Here is a 13,269-nt window from a genome sequence, read left to right on the forward strand (position 1 = left end):
GAAATAAAAATCGAGTGTTCAAACTAAGTATGGCTATATATGACTTACTCAATGCTTTACATTGGGGGGGAAAAAATGAACTGCCACAAACAAACATTAGATCAGAGCAGTGCAGGAGCTTAATAAATATGTTCATGGAAAGTTAAAACGGTCGCCTCATTTGTCTGCAGCCCGAGTCAGGCCCCACTGCGCTTCTTACTTCTTTTTCAAATCAGGGGCAATTTGCCAGCTTCAAAATAAAGAAAGGAAAAGAGAGGGGCCCTCTCTGGACAATGATTTATTCATGCAGCCAAGAAAACTCTTCCTCTCTAAAATGATATTTTTCCTGGGTTCTAACCCTTCCATCTTTCTCCAGCCTGCGAAGAATATATGTTTCTCTCCCCCATGTATTTTTCAGTGGTTTTCGTTATTACATGACACACCGTTCACCTCAATCTACTGCGCTGAGATCTCAGTGGGGCTGCCCTTGCTCGGAAAATTTTGCGGCTCTAAAACTCAGACTTGTGCTGGGCCTCGCCTGAAGGGCTGAGCAGTTTCTCCCCTGGAGTAAGGCCTTCCCACCCCAGAAACAGGCGGTGAGCACAGCAATGAGGTCCCGTGGAACCTGCAGCTGGCAGTGTCCACAGTTTGTACACAAATGACTTTTTAAAACCAGAGATGGGCTGATGATCAAGTGGCCCAAGAGATAGCCTGGTTCTGGCAGAGAAAAAGATCACAGCCCACATCCTTGGAGGGCTCCAAGTGGCCTCAGACTTTAGAATTATTATCTGTAGGCACCTGCATATTTGGGGGACGAGGATAGACAAGAGACTCCAAGCTATGACCCCTGGGTATGGGTTAAGCTGCCCGTCAGAGAACTCAGTGTGAACTAAGCACCGAGGTCTTAATAGAAAAATGGGCAGCAAGGTGCAAAAGGGCTTTCAGCACGATATATAAGGGCTTCACCAACTAGATATATCCTAGCCCAAAGTCCATGGTCTAAAGGAAACATCAGTTGGGACAGAGAGATGTAGCCATTGACTTCCTTCTGAGGGAGAAATAAACCTAAGGGGATCGTGTATATTTGCAGAATCCCTCCTTTAGGGAGATGCTCAGTGGTCTTTAATGCCCACAGATCTGCTTAGAAAACCGGTCACAGACCAGCATTCAACTCAGCTGTCATCTCTTCTTCAAGCGCCCTTTCGTCTTTGCTCTGTCCCCTCTACCTACCTGCGGGGTTGTGCTTGTCACACTGCACTGCAACTCTCAGTTGAATGGATGTTTCTCCTACTAGAATGGGAGTTCTTGAGGCCAGATGAAGGTTTATTCAGCTCTGCATCGGCATGGAGTACAGTGCCTGGCACACAGCATATAATCAGTAAGTATTTGCTAATTCCATGTGTAAAGGGAAATTCATTCTAATTCCCATTTCCTTCCTCTGTTTACCATGGCACTTCCTTGGCTTTGTGACTGTTGTTTCCAGGCCTCTGTCATTCCCCTTCTGGGCCCTTTTCTCTCTTCCTGCCTCTGTTCTTACCACTCCATCTCCCTTGCCCCTTTACTCCTTCTCCTGCCTTGGCCTTGGGTCTGCCAATGACTGCTATGCTGTTTCCTAACAAAAAATCACTGGAATTTTCTTGAATGAAGGCTATTTTTCAGTTTTCGACATCCCTCGGAATCATCAGAGAGGAAAGGGCTGGAGCCATGAACTCTCTCAATGGGACAGGAGGGAGAAAGGTAACAATGCCATTCAGAATCTCACTGGAATAGGGAGCTGGATAAAGAGTGGGGGTCCCTATGGCAACAAACAGCAAGTACCCCAGAATCCATAAGAGACCCATGCCCACTAGTTAGGGATCCCCTCACTTAGCACGACAGGTAGATATGGGTGGCCAGCTCTACTTTAGGGAATCGGTCCTGTTTTTTTCTACTCTGTAGGGCCAACTCAGACATCTTTTTTTCTTGCAAAAAGATGTTCTCACAAATTCCAGAAGTCAGAAAATGAGTAGAATTGTCCAATGGCAAGGCTCCGTTAGTGACATCTCAATGCTCTCTAAACATACTCCTTCCAGAGATGCCCGATTCAGCAATTCTGAGATATTCCCATAGAGCCTGTGATATTAATCAAATTCATGAGGGGAGGCTGAGGCCAGATGCTTAAGGCCAATGCATCCTAACATGCTCTTCCCCCATTACAGGAAAAAAAGCAAGCCTCACTGTAACGTGACATCATCAATCTAAGTAGGCAAGTGGAATAGATTTCCCGATTACCAGGTTAAGTGATGCATCAAACAGGAGCAAGCCTGGTCATTACTAATCATTTAAATTTAGGAAGACTGAGCTCAGTGACATTATCAGGCCCACATTAAAGAATGACTTCTCTCTGCTATCAGAAATGTATTGGTGTCCCCTCCAGGATTTATTACTCTGCAATGCTTCGGATGGGCTGAGGCAGCAACTATCTATGGCACCAGCACCCTATCTGTCATCCCCATGACTCTAGTTCTGATCAGCTTTGGGGGCTGGAGCCTCTGATCTCTCCTCTTTGGTGGGGCCCTTCAGTGGTCAAGTCTACAGGCAGAATAAAGAGCAGGCATATAGAAATGAGTTCAGTTAGAACACTCTTCTACACCATTAAATCCCCAACAAACTTATTTCCCTCTTATTTTCATTTTGGGAAAACACAATGTTTTATCATACTCCAGACTGCAATAGCCATCTGAGTCCAAAGATGGTTTTGCCTAGGAGAGACATGTTTCAAGCCCATCCCCAGAGATTTTATTTTACTTGTTCTACAGTGAGGAGCAGATAGGTAAATTTCGGATAAAATCCTCAAGTGATGCCGAATCACGCACATCATTAATAACCACTGACTTCCAGGCCCCCTCAGGGGAAAACTAGGGGTAGAGCAGATATTTGAGGGACATGCACTAACAAGGTTACTCAACAAGGAATCACAAACTGAACTTGAAAACCGGAGTAAACATACGGGTCACAAACAAGGCCTCGGGCATTATCACCTCTGCCAGGGCTTCTCAGACTCTAGTGTGCGTGCAAAGCACCTGGGAAACTTGTTAATATGCAGATTCTGATCCAGTAGGTCCAGAGTGGAGCCAGAGATTCTGCATTTCTTACAAACTCCCAAGTGATGCCAATGCGACTGGCCCATGAACCACATTTTGAGTAGCAAGGATTTGTTAAGAATGGTTCTCAATTTTGACATCACATTAGAATCACCCAGAAAATTTTAAAAATTCACATTGCCAGGCTCACCCCAGACAATCAAGTTAGAATCTCTAGGGGTGGGGGGCACCCAGGTACCAGTACTTTTTAAATCTCCCCAGGTGAGTTCTTTGCACAAACAAGGTTGAGAATCATTGGTCTACATTGATGAACAGTTCAGCTCCTGTGACTGAATGCAGTACTTACTGAGCCTTCTATGTTGGATATTTTGGTGGACATTTAGTATAGAAACCCACCTTCATCTCCAACACGTGGGCCAAGTGCTTCCAGGAAATTTGGCCCCACTTCCATCTCGAGGTACGGATCTGAGCCATCCAAAGGTTATTTGACCAGTGGTTGTTGAGGAATATGCATGAACCTAATATGAGTCAATGAAATGTGAGGAGAGGCCCCCAAAATGTATCTTAATTATAGATGCATGTGAGCCAATAAATTTTTTTATTGCTCAAGCTAATTTTACTTGGATGAAGATATCTTGTCACTCAGTTTATACAGAACAAAGGACTGGCTAATGCAATAAAACCCTCCTAATTCTCCAAAAATGGGAACAAGTCTACCAAATTTGACAAAAACCTATTCCACACCCCTTAAGCTTCCTTCCCCTCCATTTCTTCTGCACCCTCCTCTTTCTCTAGAGAAGGCCGGGTAGAAGGTAAAAGGAACGGGCTTAAGGTACTAATCCTGTTTCTGCACTCCTCTTTGAAGAATGACCTTGGAAAAGTCCCCAGCTTTTCTAAGCTATGGCTTGGTGATGTTTATCAGGATAAGAAATATCTGTGTTGCAAGGATTTTGTGAGCTTCAAATTAGTTATTGGATGTGTAAGCATCCTGCATATGGTAAGTTGCTATAAAAAAAATGTATAATCTGTGGGTTTTTGTGGTTGCTGTTTGTGTTTAGGAAAACTAAACAGTGATCCCAAAGGTGCCAGGCATCATTCATGGTGCTAGCCGTTGTGCAAGCCCACACCGCTTCACGTAGGATGCAGACAAGGCTGGGTGCACTGCTGGGCCTGGCAGAGATCCCATCTGAGAACATGTCTCTGAGTTCTCCAGGGCAGCTGGGGTAGAGGAAGAGACACAAATCGCACTGTTCCCTTGCAAGCCAGGGGGATGTGGGCGGAGGGAGAGAAAAGGAGGTGGCAACCTAAATGATTTTTAATTATTTTCTGATTCACTACATCATTAGGGAGACAGGAGAAACTCTTAAGACTTAAGACACAGTGATCTAATGTCATTGATTTTCATATATATTTTATGAGTGATGAAATATGATGAAACTGGGAGAGAAAAGCTTTTTAAATCTGATAAGACTAGAGACTCTCCAAGCCCATTTATAAAAAGAAGTCAAGTTGTGGCTGAGTTTGCAAAAATCAGATTTCCAGATGTCCTCGTGTGGGTTGGGCCTGAAGGCTTCCTGGCTCCCCAGACCTATTCTGAGTGTACGTTGGCTGCCCCCTCCTCAATTATACATTTAAGAATTATTTATTCCATGTCTTCTAAAAATGTAAGTTTTTCTGTATCATCTACCACCACATTCTCAGCCTCCAGCATAGGGCATGGTGCATAGTAGGCCCTCAGTATATCTCAAAAGAATGAAACTCAAGTGTCTAGCACAGCACTGGGTCCTTCAGGGATAAAGAAGCATGACTCTTTTACCTTCTTCATGGAGCTTATAATGTCTGGAGGACTATATGCAAAAATAATTTAGCAAGAGACAGACAGCAGTGCAAATCACGCAACTAGGCATCAAAGAGCTACTACAAACAGTGAGGAATTAGCATTAACTGAGCAAAGGCAAAATGAATATTGGCTAGAGCTACACAGGATGACATTCCCAATGAAGCAGAATGTATATGTAATCCTAGCATGCTGCCCTGAGCAATTATGGAGTCTTTATTCAATCAAGTGGCTTTACTTCCAGTCAATAATCTTTCCATTTATATCCAAAGGCAAAAGCAAGCAAATTTCAATCAACCCACCCAAACTATAAATTATTAGTAATATTAAAATACACATGGTGAGGTTCCATGCAAGGGCATATGTGGCATTCCAGCTTTGGACTTATAATAAACTAGGCATGGCTGGAAAGGTAGTAGAAGAAGACCAAACACCTACATGAGAACAACGCTGCCTGCCTGTGTTGGAGATTTCCTCACTTGGGTCAGTTCAGGCATAAGCCAGGTGCAGGCGCAGAGGGGGAAGCAGGAAGGAAAGAGCACCTTCAGCCATCACAAGGTTCCTGTCATTCACACTTTTTTGCCATTTTTGTCTCCCCAACCATACCAATACCAAAGACCTTGGAAGAAAAATCTACGAAATAATAATGTCAACAACATTGTCATTGATTAGAGCACCTTAACGTCTAACAATTAATGGATGACTTACTTTTATATTTTATATTCTGATATCAATTCTAAGAGGTTCGTATCCTGCCCTTATTCTTCTGACAGAGAATCTAAGAAACACAAATGTAAGTAACTGCCCAGAATTGTGTAGTTAGTAACTAGTAGAACCAGGAATAGAACCCAGATCTATGGGACTGCAGAGACTATGTTAATTATTATTTGTTATGCAGCATGTTAACATGTTATTAACTATGTTAATATGCAGAGACTAAAGTTAAATTATTTGCCGGAAGTCACATAGGTGGTAAGAGATGGTGCCAGGAGAATGAGGTCAGTTTTAAGCATGTTGGGAAAGTGACAGAACGTCACAACAGAAATGTTGAAATATAACTTAGAAATGGGGGTAGAAGGAAAATCAACTGTACCATCACTGCAGTGACTCTGTTGTCTGAAGGTGCCACCAAGAGCTGTTCTTTAGCAGGCCACCCAGGTGAGGGTGTGAGGCCAGAAAGCAAAAAGGAGGCATTTTCATGGACCAGGCCAAGGAAAGATGTTTTCTCTAAGAAGTGCCCAAAATCAAAGGTGGCAGAGAAGGCCATGTGAGAGGATTTTATGAATGCCCATAAACCAAAGAGTAGTTGGCCATTAAGATGGTCATTATCAAAATAAAAACAGAAACAGAAGATGGCAAGTATTGTGGAGTGTGTGGAAAAATCATAACCTTTGTGCATTGCTGGTGGGAATGTACAGCCACTGTGGAAAACAGTACAGCAGTTCCTCAACAAATGAAGCATAGAATTACCATATGATCTAGGAATCCCACTTCTGGACTATATACCCAAAAGAATTAAAAGCAGGGACTCAAACACAGTTACACCCATGTTCATAGCAGCATTATTCAAAATAGTCAAAAGGTGGAAACAACCCAAATGTTCATGAACAGATGAGTAAATAACCAAAACATGGTACATACATACAATAGGTCATCTTTTGGCCTTAAAAAGAACAAAATTATGACGCATGCTCCAACATGGATGCACCTCGAAGACATGATGCTAAGTGAAACAAGCCAAAACAAAGGGACAGATATTTTATGAGTCTACTTATAGGAGCCCTCTGGAGTAATCCAATTCATAGAGAGAGAAAACACATTTGTGCTTCTTACTGTATAGACCCCAATATAAAAAATATGTTTAAAATATTTAATTAAAAGAAAAAAGAATGGTGACTTCCAGCCACTGAGGGAAGAAGGGAATGGGAAAATATTGTTTAATGGGTACAGAGTTTGAGTTTGGGGAAATGAAAAAGTTCTGGAGATGGATGGTAGCGATGGTTACATGGAACTGTGAATGCACCTAGAGCTGCTGAATTGTTCACTTAAACAATGGTTGAAATTCTAGCAATAAACAACAACTACTGTGTTTCAACATAATAAATATAATAGAAAAAAATTGAATAAAATACAGTGTCCATCAGTAGATGAATGGATAAAGAAGATGTGGTACATATACACAATGGAATATTATTCAGCCACGAGAAGAAAAAAAACCCTACCATTTGCAACAACATGGATGGAGCTAGAGGGTATTATGCTCAGTGAAATAAGTCAGGTGGAGAAAGACAAATACCAAATGATTTCACTCATATGTGGAGTATAAGAACAAAGAAAAACTGAAGGAACAAAACAGCAGCAGAATCACAGAACCCAAGAATGGACTAACAGTTACCAAAGGGAAAGGGACTGGGAAGGATGGGTGGGAAGGGAGGGATAAGGAAGGGGAAAAAAGAAAGGGGGCATTATGATTAGCATGTATAATGTGCGGGGAGGGGGGCACAGGGAGGGCTATACAACACAGAGAAGACAAGTAGTGATTCTACAGCATCTTACTATGCTGATGGACAGTGACTGTAATGGGGTTTGTGGGGGGACTTGATGATGGGGGCGTCTAGTAAACATAATGTTCCTCATGTAATTGTAGATTAATGATACCAAAATTTTAAAAAATGAAATGGTTAAAATGGTAAATTTTATCACAATGGGCATAAATTTTATCATACTGTTTTTAAGAATTAGTTGTCCCAGCAGAGAGTTGGAAGTTGAATGCAAGTTCCCCTGCTCTGTGTGGCGTGTGTCATGAGAGGGTGGGACAGATCCAGCTACACTCACCCAAAGGACAGTCCAACTAACCATCTTAAACAGGCTGGCATTAGGAAAAAAAAACAGGTTGTGGTTGCTTGTTTTGCACTCGGACCCACCTTATTAAAACAAAGAGACTGAGATGCACAAAATGATTTCAAGAATTTGGTAGCAAATATGTTCATTTATCCCCCCAAGAAATGTCACCTTCAACAGAGTACAGAGTTAGTTTTGGTCCCAGCATGACATCGAAGGAAAAGGTGCCTGTAATTGGGATTAAGGAATCAAATAGCAAGACTAAAAATAAGGACAGATTTCTTCATCCTGGTACGGAGTACCTCAGGCAGTTGACAACTTGTTTTCTGAAAGCACAGCATAGGGTCAAAACCTCCAGGTTAAAAAACAAGGAATGGACCCCCCTCACTGGGCAGCTTCCTCCCTGCTTTATGATCCTGTAGGGCATTTCGCTACATGTTGTTTTCTGTTAAGTGTCTCATACAGACTGGGAGACTCTTCAAGCCTTCTTAGCTTGAGCAAAAAGACAACGCAGATGCTCCAAAGCCATGTAAACACCTGGATGGGGTGGAGGGAGAGGGACTGGCGCTCAGCAGAGACAATTCTCATGAACATTTCTCATCTCAGAGATGTTATAACTCCTGATGGCTTCAATCTTTCATTTCAGAGATTTCTATTGATTGAATAAGAATCACACACATTTTGTCCACAGCACAGGGATATCAAATCAAACTTTTCCCCTAGTGCCATTTCCCCAGTGGATGGGAATGATTGATTTTTATTGGTTCAGCTTCTCGGATACTCACATCTCAATCCAGCCAATTTTCTTTGGAAAGAGGCCACTCCAGTCCACTTAATTGTATTTTATAACCAAAGAGTTGGGAGAAATTTGTCATCTTTACAGTCCAGAGATGAATCTCCAGATTCCTCTCCCCACTGTGGGAGCTTGTTTCTGAAGTTGGTAATTGAAGAAGGGAGCCAGGGCTTTGGGGGAAAAAAAAAAATCACATAAAAATATAAAGCTGAAAATACAGTGACTGAGATGCAGGCAAAAATAGAAAGAGAAAAGAAAAAAGGAAGAAATTATAAATATAATAAGGGCATGAAGGAATTGAAAGGCCGAGGAGAATCCGTTTGCTCCATGTCTCCTAACGTTTATTGGACAATGACTGGAAGTAATCTTTCACTGGGATCTGAACAAAGAATCATTGGCTTTGGCTAAGAAAGGCATCGCCTCAGTCCCTGGTTACATCTTCCATTGGGTTTACCTTTTCTCGTGGCTCACTCTGTACTCCTGTGAACCTGTTGTCACCCCCCCTCTGAGTACTTTAGCCTTCATGTAATCTCATAGCAGTTTTCCCATGTCTCAGCTGTCCCAGTAATAGCTTGCTCTAGAGTGGCCCAATGCAGACCCAGAGCAAATTAGGAATGCTAACCTATCTTGAGACTTTGGAAAAATGAATACCGGTGGTAAAAGGGTAGATTCCTCCATTCTCTTGGCAAACGGAAAATGTGCTTGACCCTGCCACGTCCCAGCCCTCAATTATGCATTCTTCCTTACTAAGCATACAACAGGCCCCAGTGGCCAGTGATTTAATCAATCGTGCCTATGTACTGAAACCTCTATAAAAACCCAAAAGGAGAGAGTTTGGAGAACTTTCTGGTTCATGAACAAGTGGAAATTTGGGATCAGTGCCATACCGGCACAGGGCAAGGACCTCTCTGTACCTTTATATTCTATATTACGTTACATATTTCTATTTTGTGTGTGGATTTATTTTCATCTTCACTACTGGGCTGTAATATTCTCAATTACACGGTAATATTCCTGTAGACCCAGTAATACTGTTTCTTTTGTTTCCGCCCCAACACCTATCAAATAATGCTGGGCAAGACTTTGGAAATGTTGCAAGACAGTATTATAAAGTGGTATCATCGATGTTCTTTTCTCAGAAAAGCACAACAGAAAGTGTACAACCAAAGTAGTACTAGACTTCAAACAAATCACTGCTTGATTTTTCCATCAATGTTTTTATGTTGCTCAACTTGATCTACCACTTTATTTATTCCAAAGGCTCAAAATTATCCTTTTGATGACTGCAAAAATCACTACAGGTGATTCCCTCCAAGCACAATAATTTACCTCGACCAAAGTAAAAACAATGTTACAGTGGATCTGAAGGCCATTCCCAAACAGACACACAGAAGATTCTGAGCATGGACAACATTTTTAGACTAAGTATGTAGCTGATGTAAGTGGCCTCTTTGAAGAAGATTTTAGGACACAAATCTCCGTGAATATTTTCACTTTTCTGCTTGGTCAAGGCTTTCTGAGAAAAGTAATGAAACCTGGGTAAAAAAGATGATTGCATGGTAAACGTTCATTTAGAGATAGTGCATTGCTCCAGAGAGATTTGGAGGCTCATCTGCCCCAGGACAGTTTTGCTGTTTTCTTACAGGGTAAGTGTAGTGAAATAGAGGGCTTCCTCTCTTCTCAGACGTGGGCTCTCTGTCTCTCTCTGAAGCTTAGGCTGGGTGCCAGACACCCTGTATAAGTTCCAAGTCTCAGTTTCAGGTTCATGTTCTGTGTTACTAAAGGTTCTGCGTACAGTTCTACCACGGGGGAACTTCCATGCGCTGTGCCCGTATGGTACTGATCCCAAATTTCCATTTGTTCATGAACCAGGAAGTTCTCCAAGCCCTCTCCTTTTGGGTTTTTATAGAAGTTTCAGTACATAGGCATGGTTGATTAAATCATTGGCAGTTGGGGACCGATTCAACCTTCAGCCCCTCTCCCAGCTCTGGAGGTCAGGAGGGTGAGACTTGAAAGTATCAGTCTTCTAATCAGGTGACCAGACCCCATTGTTAAGTGAGTTCCAAAGGTCACCTCATTACCATAACAAGAGACACCTTTAAAGCTGCTGGCACTTAGGAAATTCCAGGGGTATTAGGAGCTTTGTGTCAAAAATGGGAATGAAGACTAAATAACAATTTCTTATTGTAAATTAAAATAACTTGAGTACACACCCTTTGCATGCACAGGTAATATCAGGCCCTTGCCACACCATGCCATGGTTGATTGGGACCGATGCTCTATGAGTAATAAATGATATTGTCTCTAACACAGGGATCTGGTGTCTCTGCAAGTCTGTGTGTGTCTGTATACACTGTTAGGGTGTACACCCCTATATGGCAGGTTAACTTCTTAGTTTGTATGTAGCGTAATATCTTAGATTTAACAGAAGGCAATAATTATTGTATTTAACAGAAGACAATAATTATTACATCCTTGGGTATTAATCAAATAAACTTCATAAGCAAGAGTTTAGTGATGATGCAATTCTTTGGAAGCCTTTTTTGGGGTAAAGGCAAAAACTCAGCCCTTGGTCCTATATCCTTGCCTTACAAGCAGGTGCCTACTGTGTGTGTGCAAGGTGGGTTCATTGCCTCTGAGGCCACAAATGTAAATGCAACACATTCTCAGTCCTCAAGGGGTTTATCATGAACAGGAGAAGATATGGTATTTACCCAAGTATGTTTAATGCAAAGAGAAGTTGTTTCTGTGAGAGGCTTATTATTTCGTACCAGGAGAGGAAAAAGGACGAGGCAGTTATTATTTTTAGCTGCATGTATTGTGGGTAGGGAGGGGCTTAATGAAGAGTTCTAATGAAGGGAAATTTTCAATATGTGTATCCATCACTTAGGAGCCCCACAGAAGCCAAGCTGCTTAAACTTGTGAATAACACAAAGCAAGGTGTGATGGCCAGTAAACTGGGTAGTAAATTCAAAATTCTGGAATATTTCTACAAACCAGAATGACAGGAAAAGAAAACAAAGTGAAAACATACCTTTATTAATGTGCAGTAATAGCAGCGGTATAGGAGGTGGAGAAACAGGTTTGCAGCAGACTACCTAAGCTCAAAAACAGTAACATTAAACCCAAGCATTCCTCTTGGTGGGATTCCAAAGCCCTTCATGTACCTGCTCACTTCTGAGACCCACACAGAAGGGCTACCCCAGGCAAGTGCCTCTGCTTCCCCTGAATAGAAGGGGGATGCACTCTCAGGGCAAAAATGACTTGACCACGGTCATGCAGCAATCAAAAAAAGCAAGAACCGTCTTTGGTCACATTGATTGAGGAAGGGCACTACAGTCAAGCAGCCTCAGGACATTACAGTCAAGCAGCCTCAACAATTACCAGCATTCTCTGGTCGGTTTCAGGAGCCGCATTTTAGGAAGGGTGTTGATAACAAGGGACTACTTCCTCCAGTGGAGACAGGATGACAAAGGGTCTGGACATCATGGCTTCTAAGGAGTGTCTGGAGGAACTTGGCCAAGAACAGAAAGGACATAAGAATAAGAACCAACACCGTTTTATGAAAGTGACAGCGAGGAAGAGTTCAAATTACTGTAAAGGAGAACACTCTGTCATTTAGACGTGGGAAAGATGAGCTCACAAGAGAGTGAACTCACCACCACGGGGCTGATCACAGCCCAGCCTGTGACCAGCCACAACCTGCGGTTGCTGAAGAAGGAATTCCTACCAAAAAATAAAAAGTCCTTAGATTCTCTCCAACTCCACAATTCTAACACTTCAGTAAAAATCCACAATAGCAGTAAATTCATGGCCCTGCAAGAGATCTTCAAATACGCTTAGACATTAAGGAACACGCTGACACCATGAGTTAGCACCACATTCATCGGGGTTATAAAAACATCATAAATAGTCATAAGGCCACTCACATATCTTAACTTTTGCTTTTTGCTAGTCTTCATATCCCGCCATGAATGAGAAAAGGGACTGAATTATTACCCTAGAGATGGTAAGTGATGAGTTTAAGATGGTATGGTAAGTTAGTAGTGAAATCGGGGCCAGAAAGCCAGTCTCCCCTTAGATTCCTTAAGATCTGAGCAATAATATTAGTAATAAAATGACTAATATTTATATAGATTGCATGTCCTATGGGACGTACCTTGCTTTAGGTCTTTTACATCTATTATTTCATTTAAGCCTCACAAAAATCCTATCAGGTGAGAACTATTATATTCCCACTTTATTGGTTAGGAAACTGAGAAGCAGAGATGTTAAATAACTTGCCTAAGTTCACAGGTACTAGGGGACAGGTTAGATTTCAAACCTCGGCAATGTGACCCCCAAACCCTTACTCTCAGCTGATGTACTCTATCCCCCCAGAGCCTTTTACTTGTGAGAGAGAAAGGGACAGTCCTCACATTTGCACATTTGTGGCATATGAACCAAGTAATCAAGTTTGGAAGTTAAGAGAGCTAAAAAAGACTACCTTAGGAGGTATATCCCTGCCTCGCTTGCAACATCCTGCAAAAATGGAGCATGGCCATGGAAGCGTCCCCTGATGGGCTGGCAAGCTGCAGACCTGAGACTCGGAGGTTCTGATAGACTGGACTGACATGTGGCTGGCATCCAGCTGAACACGACGGACGAGGGGCATACTAGGAGCACAGACAGCAGGGTCCGCATTTGACCCTTAACTGGAGTGCAAGGAAGACAAAACCGGAATAATGGGAACCACA

The sequence above is a fragment of the Manis javanica genome, chromosome 11, assembly GCF_040802235.1.
Source record: "Manis javanica isolate MJ-LG chromosome 11, MJ_LKY, whole genome shotgun sequence".
NCBI classification, from domain to species: Eukaryota; Metazoa; Chordata; class Mammalia; order Pholidota; family Manidae; genus Manis; species Manis javanica.